The following is a 12,944-nucleotide window of genomic DNA, read 5'->3' as shown; positions in this document are numbered from 1 at the left end:
ATTGTCGATACCAATATTAATCCAATGGTTTGAGTACACCGGCTACTCCATTCATGTGCCATTGATGATGTCAAGATTACACATTTTGTGGCACTGCCTGTGCAGGCCATAAAATGCAGCCTTTTTCATTCTAGCCATATTCGTGACAGCACATCGAACTTGCTGGGACAATGTTGGCCTTTCAAATAGGAGTGGCCATATAAATTCAAATTGTTGCTCATGAGCAACCAGTAGATATTCACAAAACAAGGGCATGGTTCACAAAAAGATAATATTTATTGCAATTGTTACTATAGACGGCAGTTGTTACTAGCCAGCGCTGAGGGCACACACAGCAGCAGTTAGCGGGGCAGTGGCAGGGTTGGTCAGGGCAGGGCGGGCTCTCGGGAAGTGGAAGGGGCCAGGGAGCTGGAGGGCACACTCATAGGCGTAGTGAGGAGGCTGACCCTGCAATTGCATTCACAGGTGGCATGCCTGGTTCGCCAGGGGAGGTTTCAGCATAACGCCTTTTTCTTCCACCCCCCCTGTCACAGGAACCAGGCAGCCACCTGCGAATAAATGCGTGTGCCTCCAAATCGTCCACCCCAACTTTTTCGCAAATGGCACCTGCACAAAAACAATGAGGAAACAAAATTTACAACACTATTACGAGGCATATAAAATGGCGCGCATTATTTTAGGAAGATGTAGAAAATTCCAGGATTCATGTACCGAAATTTATGGTCAATGAGAAACACTATACTGATGAGTTCCAGACTAGTTTCAGCTGCCTTAGGTTTATTAGGATGAAAGACGCACACACATTGCATAGCATGTGCCCTGTTGCATTTTGATCGCCTCCACAGCAATACGGCCGAGACAGCCAGTGTTTCATCCCACACTAGGAATTAGTGCTTGATTATCGGCTGTCTCCGCATATGACTGGCGCGCTAGTTTTTTGCCGCTCCTATGCTTTCTGCGATGTGCAAACAGTTTATACTAATAATCGTTACCAAGAGAATGTTCGTCGACCATTTTCATTTTTTTAAATGGCTAGATATAATATACACAAGCGATCTAAGCCCACGACTGCTGCACTGGCCGCTGGTTAGCTGATATACGCTTTTGACTGGTTTTGTGGGTAGTTCACTTAAACGGGAGCTCACTTAAATGGGTAGCTCACAGGTGCATCATTTTTACACATATACTGCTTGTCCAAGCAAATTTGATCCAAGGGATAAAAAAAAAACATTTCGGAGGCAGGCAAAGGAAACCAGATATATATTGCTGGAAGCTACCTTGAGCGCCACAGAAAAGGTTTTGTTTGGAATCCTTATTGACATTATTTACCTAAATTCCAGATTAATGCCTTACACAATAAATGGTGTTGCTACTTTGAAGAGTACCGGCACAATCCACGTTTGAATATTTGTGATAAAGAACCCTCACGTCTGCATTTTGAACGCCAGATACAATAGAAAACCACGAAAATACAGAAATCTGATTCCCGGACAATACAATTGAGGACTTGGCTTGGCTCGACAGCCCTGTGTAGCGTTAGAACTACAAGTTGCCTATGGTTTCTTCGTCCGCGCCAGCACATCGTCCAACAAGACTGTATTTGTATTTTACAGCTGAAAAATACTGTTAAACTCATTTATATCCTTACCGCTTTGTAGTCATTAGCCGCATTGCAAAGTTCGGCGCGCTCATTGTAACTCGAGCCTTCATGTGCGCCAAAGGGCCGACGCGAAGCAACCATCGCCAGCATATCACCCTTACTCATGCATGGGGCTAGCAATCTTAGCGGCAGGTTGTTTTGTCCGCTCAAAATCATGTTGTGAGCAGCACAGTTGAGGTGCGCGAATGGGCTGGTAACGGTTTCGGTATCTACATAACCCGGAATTTATCTACAGCTGGAAAAAAAGGTACACATGAGGTTTCTAACCGCAAATATTGAAACAGGGGTTTCCGAACGTGCTCACCGACTCTGTAAGTCCTATTTATTGTCTAAAGTGAATATTTAGTACTTGAAGCGAATAACCTCACTTCCCCACGTACAAAATAAAAATTTTCTGCGCTGTCCTAAGTGGCTGCCAGCAATGCACCACCGGTTTCCATCGTCTGTTTCTAATGGTTTATTTATAACCCTTGGCTCAAGCTATGGGGCGCAGCAGGTGTAATGTAGCTTGAATAAAACCTGCAAGAGATCATATATATGGGTAAATTTGTAAGGTTTACAGATTTCACTTACAAATTCTACAGGAATCGCGTCACTGCGGCCTTTCTTTAAAATTGACACGTAATAGCGCTATATTCGTGGCTAAAATAAAGTAATCAACTGCATTAATTCAGCTTAGCAAATGCAGCTGTAACAGAAAGTGAGGGCTGGCTACACCTAAGGTGTGCCTAGCTTTCTAATTTTCTTAGATGGCACAACCGTTCGAAATATGGCATATTAAAAAAATGCCCTTGATATTCGCTTTCTCACAGCGTATTATGGGTGCCTTAGATAAGAAACATAATCGAGGTCCCATGGCCATCTTTCGTTTCCAATGAAATTCTTATATGTGGTGGGCAAGTATCTAGACACAAAAGAATTAACCTTAGTTTTTCAAGATACGCGCAGTTTCCTCGAAAAAAAAAAAACAATTGTATGGTATATCTCTAGAGGTAGAAAACGCTGTTTTTGCCATTTCAAAATGTTGCAAGTTTGGATACCATGATTTTGTCATCTGCTCTTTTTTACTCACTAAATATATGCAGGTTTTATATTTACAAACACTATTAGAAACCAATTTTGTTTTTGCAGTTGTGTTATTAAAAAATCGCAAACTTTTCTTCAGGAGCGATACGCTGCAAAAATATTCATTTTCAACCTTATGTACTGGCATATGATGCATTAGGTTGGTTGCACTAAATATGTTTTCACTTCCTGACGCATGTTTTTAATTCCAGGCAGTATCTGGAGCTCCAGACCACTAGGTGTGTTCTCCACAACGCATCAAAATTGCTCAGAATTCGAAAAGAGCAGTAAAGGGCAAATTTGCTGCAATTAAAAAAAGATCATCTTCGATTTTCTTTCAAATCCCTCTCAAAAATCTTCAGTACCTCAAAAATATCACGGACTAAAAAGTGTTGCGTTATACTGTTTAAAAATATAACATTAAATATTAAACCAAGTGCTTGTGCTGATAATGGCCAAACTCAGCCTGCATTCTTGCAAGATCCAATAATATCTTGGCACAGAAACTATTTTTCTACATTATCTAGGTTCCATTCTTTATTTCTGAAAAAATTTGAAGCTCTAGATTTGTGTGTGTATCTGCATATTATTTTGAAATTGGACAAAAGTAAGAAAATGGTAAAATAAGGAAAACTGATTAGAATTGAAGAAACGGCCGCAACATCAATTTTTATCAAAATCTGTGGAAACAATGCAAAGTACTTTGTTAATTTGAGTCACTAAATATATTGAATTCTGTAAAATGTAATATTAGAAATATAAAAATGCTTGTTTTTGTTCTATAGATGTGCTTATATCGCTCTCCCTTATGGAATAGGCATCAAAACTTCAATTTAGTATTTGCTTAATTTAGTAACATTTTACCTTAAGTAAAATTTAAAACATTGTCAGCGCTTAACACCGTTTTTTTGCTTCTGGGACAAATACTTAATATAGCTTAAAATGGTATTAATTCACTATTTCTGTCAATTTCATGGCAGAACGCAAGTGAAGGCTGAACTTTTTCTCTTTCCTGCATTCTTTTTATTGCTAGGTGCAATAGTATTCAATCTAGGTTATTAATATATTATTCCATTTGTCAGCTTTGACCACCACTAACAATACTATATTTTTGAAGATGATTTTTCAATGTGTAGTTTTTATAATTACAATCTTAAGCAAATCGCTTTCCAGCATAATACTTTTGGTGGCGTTACAGAGAACACACATAACAGCTTAGAGCTCCAAATTCTGCCTTAAATTAACAATATGACCTGCGTAATAAACACAGAATATTTTAGTGCAAACAACGCAATGCGTCACGCCAGTATGTAAGGTTGAACATTAACATTTTTGTAGCGCGTTGTTCTTGAAGCAAAGTTTGCGATTTTTTACTAAATCAACTGCATTAATGAAACACACTTTTAATACTTCTTATACAAGTAAACGTTACCCAAATGCGGTGAGTAAAAAACAGTGGATGACAAAATTTTACGCAACCAGCCGGCCTCCAAACGTGCAACTTTTTGAAACGACAAAAACGGCGTTTTCTAGCTTTAGTGATAGGCGTTTTTTTTTTCGAGAATACTACGCCGCATCTGGCAAACCTAAGGGTCATTCCTTTGTGTCGAGACAGTAGCCCACGACATAGGAAAATTTAATTAAAAAAAAATGGGCATGGCACCACGATTACTGTTCCTGTCCGAAGACATCCATATTTGTTTTCATTTCGTCTCTTCAACAGGCTGGTTTAGCCAATGCGGTGAATAAAAATATCATCGCATATATTAAAGATTTTCGCGCTATATGTTATACCTAAAGCTCCCTATATTGTCACAACTGTCATACATTATTTGTAGCTGAAACATTACAAAAGGGATTCGATTGCAAATTGTTCGCTAATTAAATAGACGTACGAGATGACACACGTATACTTTGTAGAATACAATTTAGGAAAGAGCAGATACAAACTGCAGGCGAATAATGCTATGATATGGAGCATATGTATTACTCCGGTTAACAGTAAAAAAATCAACTTTTAACATATTAATATATTCGACAAAATATTGCATGCTCACATAGGAACACAATTAATGAGCTCATCCACGCATCTAATGTCTATGGGCATTAGACGTGTGGATGACTTCGTTTTATTCTAATTCGTGCGTCACTCAAAATAATTGAACGAGAAAAAAGTTAATGTCTACACAATTTTCAGTGAGTATACCCCAAATTATACTAAGGTGCTGGTGCTTCATATATGTCACATCACCTAGCAAGTGAAATGGGATAACAGAAGTAATCAGACTCTAACCCTGATCAGCATTTCGCTTTTGCACCATCTTTGTAAGTTTTTAGGCAGGCTTATCCACTGATTAGCCTCTTCCTTATACCCCTGCCACCCACAAGACACAAATCTTCTGGGGGTATACCGAACTGTTGGTTTTCGCACCAGTGATACAACTTAATCGATCCATTTATACGTAGAAAACACTCTCGATGCGCACCTAAAAAAAATGAAAGCATGTATGTGTAGGTGAATTCATTCACCGGCGATTTAATAATATGATTTGAACAATAAAATCAAAGGATCACACTCGAAGTAACAAAAAAGTGGTGGAGAGATAGGAATTGAAGCAATGAAAGGCGGTTGCTTTCTGCAAAAAGCCAATAGCAAGAGGTCCGCCGTCTATAAGAATAGGCAATAAAAATAAGGCATATTTAAAGGTGCATGCAGCAGTTACAGTGATGCAGTGCTACCTTTTTTTAGGCAGGCTCTTCCGCTGATTTTCTTCTTCTTTATTGCCCTTCCAACCACAGGACACATATCTTCTGGGGGTTGTCGGTTTTCGCACCAGTGATACAACTCAATCGATCCACTTCTACGTAAAAAACGCTCCCGATGCGCATCTAAAAAAATGAAAGCATGTATGTGCAGGCAAAATCATTCACACATGATAAAACAATATGATTTGAACAATGAAATCAAATGATCACACCCAGAGCAACAAGAAAGTGGTGGAGAGATAGAAATTGAAGCAATGAAAGACGGTTGCTTACTGAACAAAGCCTATAGTAAGAGGTCCTGCGTCTATAAGAATAGGCAATAAATTAAGGCTTGTTTATAGGTGCATGCAGCAGTTAAAGTGATGCAGTGTTACCTTTCTGTTTCACTGCAGTGATTGGTATAAATATTACAGCAATTGCTAGGCATCTCAGGTAACCCCATTGAAAACTTCATCCGAGGTACCGAGGAGCAGTGGCGTGTTATTTGCAGCTGTTAACGGAAAGACAGGCTATCGTTTGAGTGCATGCGCATTTCCTCCTTTTTGTATACTTGAATAAAAGCGACTGAACAGTGAGTGTTGTAAGAGGTGCAGCGTCCCTAGGAATGGGGAACAAAATTAAGTTTTAGTAAACAGAGGTACAAAAAGAAGCAAATATGCCTGCAATAATAGCATGATGGCCTACCTTTTGATCAACAGCTGTAAACAACCTGTCACTGCCAGTCGGTTCTTTAGATAGGCTTATCAATGCCAGAGCTTAAAGCTAAGAGCAATATGAGTAATGTTTATTGCGGTCACGGCCGTAAACAATTCTAGCGGAACACTCCATTACTGTAACTATTCAACCGTCCATTTGTACATATCGTTCATTAAAGAACTATGCACATCATATTAAGTTGCTCTTTTCTACTCCCAAATGATTTCCTATAGAATTAGAATACGTGGATCGCTGCTTCGGTTTCAACATTCTTGCACGATGGCTATGGCGTGCACTTCATGCATACGGTACGGCACGTGAGGTACAAAGAGCTGTAATTGCCGAACAGGCGGACCTGACGTCCTGTCTTATTTCGCCTGAAAGTGCGCGCCGTCATCGAGCGCTTCGCGAGCAATATATTTCGGACGATATGGTTGCCTCATACCGGCCGTCAATGTTTTGTACATTGTGTCCCGCGTGCACGTTGTTTACTTTGCAGTGACAGGGACGCAGTGCACACACGGCTGATGTGCCTTTTTGCTTGTATTGTTATTTTCCCCCGCCCTCGAAGGGCGTCTGCGAAATCGCTCTCCTATTGTCGCCGCTTTCTGATAACGCCCTCACCTGAAGGCACGTGCTCAGAAGGGGGGCGTCGATTAAGAAAATTTTGAAAAGGGGCTCACTTGCGCTGTTCACGGCTTTCAATTCCTCAATATGATATTAACCATTATAAAAGTGGAGGTTCATTATGACTTAATTATAGCCTAGTCATCAAGCGGCATCACGCACATGTCTGCCCCACTGTAAAATTCGCTTGCGCAGACGGCACGAACAGTTTTCAAAACTTCGTCTGTACATCTGAAAACAAAAAACTGCCCTTAACTCTTAACAAAATCCAAAAACTGTGTGAACATGGCTTCCTGCGCGCAGAAGAGAGGCTGTCCAAAATATATGTACAAAGCCGGGCGCATAGTATCTGGTTACTAATTGATTGCGGCGCGCTGCACAGTCAAAAAACTGCCCAAATGGCTGCCTGCAGTGTTCTGTCACGTGTTGGTGGCATACACACCTGTTACGCACGGCTCCTCTGTTTTCGGCGCAAATGCTATTCATATCGCAGCCAGCAAATAAGTTCACGCACTTGCTTGCATGTAACCCGGACGAAAATTCGGTTAGTTCTTGAAGTCATGCTTCGCGCAGTTGTTTCGAGGAGAATAAGGAAAGAGAACATTTGGGACTGGTAGGAGATTATATAGAACCAATTATGAAGCAATGGCATGCTGCAAAGATATATACTCACGGTCTAAGATGACGGCGTTCACTGAGTATGATAATGCCGATGGTACCCCGCCGTTGCTGTAATCCGTACTCCGGCGACATTTCACAGCTCAGCTATTCACTGATATGTAGCAAGCACCAACCGGAGCACATGGACATGTATAGGCGCAAGAGAAAATTATGCACAGCACAATGAAAAAGAAAATTAATGAGGGAAGAAATTAAAGAAAGGTTTAAGAAGCTGTCACAAGTCTTGTAGCGTCTCCAACAAGCTCTGAAATGAACGCTTCGGGAGGAGGCCGCACAGCAGCGCAGCTGGGGATGCTGTCTGTTGTGTCTTGCACGTAGACGCGTAGGCGAGGGGGAACAGCGACCCGCTCAACCAGCGCGTGATTCCCGCCGCGGTGTTGTGTTCGCAAGGGCTGCGCGTGGGAACGAAGGACCAACGACCCTCTCAACATTCCATTCGTCCTTTACCCAGCCCTCTTCTGCTTGCGCCGGCCAGCCGTGACTTCGGACCGTGCCGATGAGCGGCCGCCAGCGCGCACCGCTCGAGTCGAGTTCTAATAAATAGTTTTGTTTTGTGTGTTCGCAAACGCATTGTTTCTTCAAGCCAACCACGGACAAACATTTTCTAAAAAAATAGAAAGCCTCCCCATCTACCATCCACATTCTTGCGTAAATCCATACAGCTGGTGCATCGACAAATGCGCGCGTCCCCTCCCTTTCGCCACCTATGATCGAACAAAGGATGGTCGTTCGACCTTTTATATCTACTTCAAAATATTATATACTGTTGCGTGATGACTGATTAATAATGTCAAAGAGGCGGAGTTCCGAGCTTCTCTTCTATTCTGGCCAACTTTGGTTATAGATTATACAAATTATGCTCAAGTTAGATAGCTGTAAATTATCCGACTAAATATATACATGTTTTTATTTGTATTCAGTTAATGTTCGCTTTTCGGGTATGAGTAGATGTTTTTATAAAAATTCTAAACATCGGCCCAGGAAACGAAAATTTTCCTAATTTGCAGGCCTTTATTACAGAAAAGGTTCATGGTAGAGCAGCAATAATTCCACAATATGTTCTCAGCATAATTATCCGCAAACAGCTAAAGCTCATATTTTTAAGACATTTGGATACAGAGATACGATCGCGCTAATTTACAGAAAACAGCGAACAGTGAAAATTTTTAGGAAAACAAAAACAGTTTTCACATTGTTTAAACTTTTTCCACCTATTCTACACTACCTCAGCTTTCAAAACCATTAATACACCTTGCATAATTTTGTTGCGCAAGTAATTATGGCCACATCGATAAAGCCTTTGTCCAATTATAGCGCACCGCGCTGTTGTGAACATTCTACGGAATTTGTGAATTGTTCAAGGTTTTTAAATTTTGGCATATAATTTTGTAACAGGGAGAAATATATTTACAAAAGAGGATTAAAGATATATACATTGAGGAACAGCCAAGGAGCCAGGCTACGAGGGCCGCCCATTCGACGCACTTCTTTTTCTTAATCTTCCACAAACGAGAGCGCCACTTCGTCCTCATCATTCTCCAGCTGTAACAATATTTCTTCGCTCATGTTTTGTCTCGACTTCGCAAATCGACGGTGACAGACACAGCAATGAATGATTCAGAATCAATTTTGTGCGCGTCGAGGTCCTGAAGCGCTGTGGCATCAGGCAATACACAGACGTTTTTCGCAATCACCTTCACCTTAACGCGGATTGCACAAAAAGACGATAGCGTTCAATGAGCAAGCAACGTATGCCAAATCATTTTAGTAGAATGAAAGAATTGGAAAGGGCATGGAAAACTGCCTCATTAAAACAGTGTTTGTAGGTTGCATTCGTTTTTTTCGAATGACTCGACAGCGCACAATATTTTCATTCCTCACAGTTTTTTTTTTATTCCTTTGCCACCGCCTAGCGCGGTTGGAATGGTCAAACTCTAAACTAATAGGCGGAAAAAACTATTTTTTTTTGTTTATTGGCGATATATATGTTGTGCGCCATATAAATGTACCGGGGCCTTCATGCTCGCAGTCTGCACGAAAAACTGTCATTTTTTTTTACCACCGTGTGAATGCCCAAAACTAAAATGGTAACCTCGCGAGTCTTCCGGCTTTTCGTTTTCCAGTGATTGCGTCTAGAAAGTACACACATCGTATTCGGTCCTTTCTCCAGGTAAACAGACGATGCTGCGCGTAGTTCCTTATGGATAATACAAAAGCACTAGAACAATAACATCGCTGAGAAAATGGTCATTTGTTCCTTCAACGTGAGGCAACGTACGTTTTCCTTCTCGGCAATGAAAAAGCTACCTTCTAATCACTAATTTAATGTCACATGAACATGCTATGGCGACACGATTTCGTTTTTATGCGCGTTCTCACTGACAACTGGATTTGTACTATAGGTTACGTATAGATGCAGGGATGTAATCGACGTCCAATACAGGCATATTGGGTCGTGAGTGCTAGCCGGTCTGGGGTATACATATGTGGTCGCACGGTCGTGCTATCATTAGATATAATTGTGCGACAAGCGTATGCGCCTGCGACGAAATCTGCATGCATGCCAATAGGCTAAAACCATAAACACATATAGCTGACCCCCAAAAATGCGCCGCATATGAGCGCACCGAAAAGACGAATCCAGACAGTTGCAGCGGTACGTGCTTGAATGCGTTATATTAATTGTCGTCCCGTACGTGGTACTTGGTGAGGTCCGAACGATCGGCTGAAATGTTGTCGGAATTAAATGCCGCGGTTTGGCGTCCAGCGCACGTGTATTCAACCATAAAAATGGAGAATTTGTTTTGATTGAATGGTCAACGGAAAATATTCACTTCGGCAGCCCATTAAAGCTGTGTTTTTAGGATGGCAATGACATTTGCGAGATCAGGGGAAAAAGCGGTCCATCGTGGGCAGTTTTCATACAGGGATAGCTAGTACTGGAAAAACACAAGACAAATTGCAATGGTCCATTACAGCCAGTTTAAAACAACGGAACGGTCAACGTCGGAAGAACACAGGACACCTTGGTCCATTGTAGCCAGTTTTAAAAACTGAACGGGCAACGCCGGAAGAACACTGGACAACATGGTCCATTGTAGCCAGTTTTAAAAAGAAACGGCCAACGACGGCGGAACACAGGACAACTTGGTCCATTGTAGCCATCTTTAAAAAACTGAACATCCAATACTGGAAGAACAGAGGATAACATTGTCCATTGTAGCCATGTTTAAAAACCGGAACATCCAATGCCGGAAGAACACCGGACAACTTGGTCCATTGTAGCCAGTTTTAAAAAACCGAGAAAGCCGAGAAAGGTATTTATCAAGGCAGCCAGTATTTAGCTTTTCGTCGAGCTCCTCAAAAGTTGATCGACCGGCCGCCTGTGTCGCAAAAATAAAACCGCAGAAACGACCCGGCGGCTCCGCAAGGAGACAACACAGAGCGATACTGACAAATAACATATTGAGAACACACTTGACTTATATGGATCAGACGCGTGTAATCTGACAACAGTCATTAAGTGGATTGGTGCACGTAAACATAAGCATACAAAAAACAACGATCACAGAGCATTGTAATGACGCTGGAAAAGCACTACGAACTATGCCGAAGAAACTTAGAGTCGTGTAGACAGAAAAATGAATTCTCTTCCAGAATGGACACCGAGGACTGCTAACACATTCATGAGGCTGTGACCCCAAGATAGCCTCAGCTTCGACTATTTTTCGTTTCACCTGCCCCTTTCCAGCGTCCTATAATATGTGGGCAATTAAGCTTAGGATAGCAGTCAGTGAAAGGCCAGACGTGGGCCAGTCATGCTCCCCCAGGTTTCTTCAGAGAGAGCGCAGGCTCTTGCAAGCGGGTAGTTTTAGATATTATACCCGTCTGGCAAGAAGCGGCCGCAGCTGAGCGGGATCTTATACACGACGCGTGTTGCGCATGAAATATACCTGAATGCGCCACAGATTATGGTTTCAGAACTCTGCTTTCCAACCGAACTGCTAAGTTTTTAAAGCTTACAAGGCGCAGACATAAGCCCACCAACCATACCTTTAACTGCTGTCCTCCGTGGCAGTTACATCTTTTCATTTTTTGTTTTTTGCTCTTTTTGATTCTGTCGTCTTTGCGCGGTTTTCAGGTCATCCTTGTGCCGATTGGTATCGGTTAGTTTGCACTTGTATTGTGTTCTCAAGTTTCCACCCACTTTAAGGTTTACTATCTTTTTGTTTTTTGTTTTTTTCTGCTTTCATGCCATCTACGACGTGGCTGTTATCGTAGCGCTTGCAGTTGCTTCGTATGCTCATGTTCACACTCTGTGTGGTCTCCTTGCATCACCGTGTCGTTTCCGTGGCTTTATTTTCACGATGCCCCACCAACTGGCCTCAAATCACGCTCTTTTAAAGGAGTGCAGATACCAACATTTCGAGTTCTGGTTTTATGGTTTTACTTAATGCCTTGGTACCCACTGATCATAAGACGTGGTATAAAAAGTTCCAGCGCGCCATGAATGATTAATTACTCAGCGATTTAGCATGGTCAGTTTCGGTTTCCAATGTTATCAGCGCGAACTGCGGCGTGACGTCGACGACGCGCGCGCGCAATAAGTTAGTGATCACGTGACCTCCAAAACTTGTGGCGCGGAGGCGTAAGCATTTGTCTCCTTTGAAAAACACGTGCGCGACACACCACATGCGTCCGTGTTGACCATGACATCGTAGTCGTCGTCGTCGTCTTCATCTTCGTCGTCGTCATCGTTGTTTTCTCCATGGCCATCCTCGCCGTCAACAAGCGACGTCGATGATGTATGGGAGGAAAATTTTGCCGCCAGTGCGGGCCTACAAAACCATTACCGGTTTGACCCGCTGGCGAGCCCGTCACAAAGCCGGCCACCCCATGGTCCGGGCAACGCCGTCGAAAACGAGGAGGCCGGCAACCAGGGTTACCGCCGAGGCAACAACTGGTATTAGTGGTCGATGCAATACATGCTACAGATTCGCTGCTTACCGCCAGTTTGTGCGGTGGGCCTACCACCGGCTTGGCAAATATAACCTAGTAGTACTGCCAAGCTGTGTAGTAAATGCTGTAAGGGAAATATTCCCTTCAGAGGAGTATACGGGATTCATGTATCCTCGATTCCAATAAACATCTCGCACGAAAGATATAGGTATCTTTAATTCAAGTTGCCATTTTTCATGAAGACATAAAAGAGTGAAAAACGTGAAAAACGGGAAAAACGTGAGTGGCAGCAACAAAGGTACAGAACAAACTGATGAGGCACACACAAAAAAGCATGCTCCTTAAGCACATCATATACAGAAGCGATACAGGATCATACAGAAGCGATATCGGATCATGGAGACAAGGTAACATAAGGTCAATTATGTCACATGTGGCGCTAACAAATAAGCTCACCAAATACAGTAAAATATTGAAGCTATAGCAGGTG

General features: G+C 42.1%; 1 long non-coding RNA gene across 1 annotated transcript; it reads right to left on the bottom strand.

The window, feature by feature from the left end:
* Positions 1-257: 257 nt before the first annotated feature.
* Positions 258-7,592, bottom strand: LOC146199684 (uncharacterized). Its single transcript, XR_014704765.1, has 3 exons — positions 7,488-7,592; positions 5,465-5,614; positions 258-606 (listed from the first exon to the last, which is right to left on the bottom strand). It is a non-coding gene; the product is annotated as an uncharacterized LOC146199684 (long non-coding RNA).
* Between the last annotated feature and the right edge of the window lie 5,352 nt (positions 7,593-12,944).

This window comes from Amblyomma maculatum, chromosome 2 (assembly GCF_055883805.1).
Source record: "Amblyomma maculatum isolate TAMU_Amacu chromosome 2, ASM5588380v1, whole genome shotgun sequence".
Taxonomy (NCBI): domain Eukaryota; kingdom Metazoa; phylum Arthropoda; class Arachnida; order Ixodida; family Ixodidae; genus Amblyomma; species Amblyomma maculatum.
This window is presented reverse-complemented; position numbering and strand designations above follow the sequence as displayed.